Below are 3,661 nucleotides of genomic sequence, written 5' to 3' on the forward strand. Positions count from 1 at the left end.
TTCGTTGTAAGCATAGCTCCAAACCAACAAACAATTTTCACATCAAAAATTTTGGTTGTCACAAAGAACAAACCCCAAATAAGAATTAACCGAAGTATTTAGACTCCGGGTCGTCTCACGAGGAATTGCAATGAAGTGCTCAATTATTGGCTATGAGGGAACAAAGGGGGTTTGATTTATATGAGGACAAGAAAATATAAATGACAAGAAAGTAAATCAAGCAAGTATTTAAAGAAGACAACTAATAAAGAGAAGCAATTAATAAAGAGAGACATTCATGGCAAGGTTTGAGATCATAGGCTTTCTATCCTAGTCATTAATCATAATAATACTTAACAAGAATTTATCTTATTTCGTCATCCCCAATGTTGGAAGAAGGTGTAAGTTATCTTCCATTAGAGAAAGTTAAACAAGACTAGTTAACCTCAATCCAAATGTCCTAATCAACTCACTAATGGAATTAGCAAGAGATTAGAGTTAATGGAAATCATATTAACAACAACTCTAGATCACCAATCTAAATTGGATATTAATGACTCAAGATTTCCCAATTACTCTTCCCAAGCCAAGAATGCTCAAAATCTACTCTAAAGCCCAACTAAGCATTTTATCAAACACTTGGAAGGTATAAAAGGAAAGTATAGTAAAACTGCAAGAATAATAAATCTACCAACTACCAATTGCAAGGAAAGTAAATCAACAACTCAAATTATCAATAAAAGAACATCAAACATTAAATTTCATTAAATGTAAACAAAATCCAACATGAGCATTCATAAACATAAAAGAGACATAAAAGTAAAATTGACAAGAGAACTAAGAAGAATAGAGTAGTAGAAACAAGAAATTATGAAAGAAACAAGATGAGAACATGAAAATTGGCCTAGATCTAAGATGGAAATGTCCTAAGAACCCTAATTCTAGAGAGAAGAGGGAGCTTCTCTCTCTAGAAACCAACCTACATGATGCTAAGCTACCAAAATAATTGCTCTCCCCTTACCCAAGCTTGAATTCTGCATGAAATAGCATCAGAAATGAGTTGGATTGGGCCCAAAGTGCTTCAGAAATCGCCCCCAGCGATTTCATCTTTAGTGGGCCATGTGCAGCATCGGTGCGCACGCGTACAGTGCGCGTGCGCGCCCCTGAACACGAAGCAACTATGGAAAATTTTATATCATTTTGACGCCCCGGATGTTAGCTTTCCAACGCAACTAGAACTGCCTCATTTAGACCTCTGTATCTCAAGTTATGGTCGATTGAGTGCGAAGAGGTCAGGCTTGACAGCTTTACGGTTCCTTCATTTCTTCATGAGTTCTCCCACTTTGCATGCTTTTCTCCTCACTTCTTCCATCCAATACTTACCTTCTAAACCTGAAACCACTTAACAAACATATCAAGGCATTAAATGGAATTAAAGTGAATTAAATTTAGCTATTTTAAGGCCTAAAAAGCATGTTTTCACATTTAAGCACAAATCAAGGGAGAATTGCAAAACCATGCTATTTCATTGAATAAATGTGAGAAAAGGTGGTAAAATCCCCTAAATTAAGCACAAGATAAACCATAAAATTGGAGTTTATCAAATCTCCCCACACTTAAACTAAGCATGTCCTCATGCTAAGAATAAAGAAGGACAAGGAACGGGGTATGAACATTTATTCAATGCAAATAAACTATATGCACCTATCTATATGAATGCAACTAAATGCAAAATGATTCTACCTTCTTGGTTAAAAGTAAATCAATCCCCAAGAACATATATGCACATGTAGGGCTAAGTAGTATGATGATTCATGAATCCTACCAATTTGAATATCAAAATAAAGTACAAGTGGACTTGCAACAAGAAAGCTCATGAAAGCCGGGAACAAGGAATTGAGCATCGTACCCTCACCGGAAGTGTATCCGCTCTAGTCGCTCTAGTGTATAGAGTCGATCACTCAATTCTCTTCTAATCATGCTTTCCATGATTTATTTTTCATCTAACAATCAACAATTATTCAATGCATGCATACATTCATCATGAGGACTTATTCATAGGTTGTAATGGGGCTAGGGTAAAGGTAAGATGCATATGGTCAAGTGAGCTTGAAATTTGAATCTTTGATTAGCCTAAGCTCTCACCTAGCACATGTAACAACCTATACAATTCTAATACACAACCTAGCTACCCATGATTCCCACTTTTTTGACATACTCATGCATTCTCTTCAATTAACATTCCATTTGCATTGATTTTTATTGAACTTACTTTGGGGCATTTTTGTCCCCTTTTTATTTCTTTTTCTCTTTTTTTCTTTTTCTATAATAATAATAATATATATATATAAATGTATATACAAATGTATCAATGCATATGGTTTTACATATAGTGCATGAATATGTACCCAATTCCCAATATTTTTAACAAAAAAAAAATTACACTTTTATCTCAACCAATGTTTCCAAGTTCCCCATTCCCAAATGATACACATCCTCACTAGCCTAAGCTAATCAAAGATCCAAATTAAGGGACATTTATTGTTTTTCACTTAGGGGTAGTGATGTGCTATAATTAAGAACAAAAGGGATTAAATAGGCTCAAAATTGGCTAACAATGGTTGATGAAAGGTAGGCTATTTGGGTAAGTGAGCTATATGAAATGATGGCCTCAATCATTCAAATGCATATATACATAGAATAATGGACATGTAGAATCAAACAAATCAAGGATTACAATCATAGAAAGAGAACAATATACACAAGAATGGGAATAAGTGGTTATATGATGTAACCACACAATTGGGCTCAAAACTCACATGCTTGTGTTCTTAGCTCAAAAATCATGTTCCAAAATAAATTCTTCAAGCAAGTTCAACATAAATTTTTTTTCAAATTGGTAGGGTGCCCTAAAAACAGTTTCTTGGAAAAGAAATCATCACCCTAACCAAGTAGTCCTAACATAAAAAGGAAGTGGTAAAAATATGTACAAATTCTAACTAACATGTAACCTATCATGCAATGCAACAACTAACTAGCAAAGGAAATTAAGAATTGGTGTTGAAAGAAAGAAATTGTTACCCATGGAGATCGGTCGGACGACCTCCCCACACTTAAAAATTTGCACCGTCCTCGGTGCATGCAACGAAGAGTAAAGTGGACGGGTTGCTACAATTGATGAGTTTCTTCAAAGGGTTGTGCTGGTGAACTTGTTTGTTTCCCCATTTAGAAGCTTTTCCTTTTCCTCTTTTAGTGGCCAACCTAAAAGGAAAGAAAAAGAAAGAAAATTAAGCCTATAACAAAGATAGCAAAGCAAGTAGAACATAGGCGGGGCTAATGCCAAATAAGAGTAAGGTTCTCACTACATGGTAGCTACAACATGTGAGTGAGAAAATAATATAGGCAAAGGGCATATCAACTAATACTTGATGCAAGAGTGAAGTCAAATGGCATGAAGAGCATGTCGAGCATCAAGTTGAAACAAGAAAGAGTGGGTCATTAAAGGCATGTAAGCTCATATCAATGCACAAAGAATATAAGAGTCATACAAGATTAAGCATTGATTTAAAAGTTTCATCACCCAACAATATCAAACAAGTCAAGAAGCACCAAGATTAACCAAGAAATTCTCAACAATTGAGTAAGAAAATTCAACACCATTATTAAAATAAGAAACTTAAAA

Source organism: Arachis hypogaea, chromosome 17, assembly GCF_003086295.3.
Source record: "Arachis hypogaea cultivar Tifrunner chromosome 17, arahy.Tifrunner.gnm2.J5K5, whole genome shotgun sequence".
In the NCBI taxonomy this organism is placed as follows: Eukaryota; Viridiplantae; Streptophyta; class Magnoliopsida; order Fabales; family Fabaceae; genus Arachis; species Arachis hypogaea.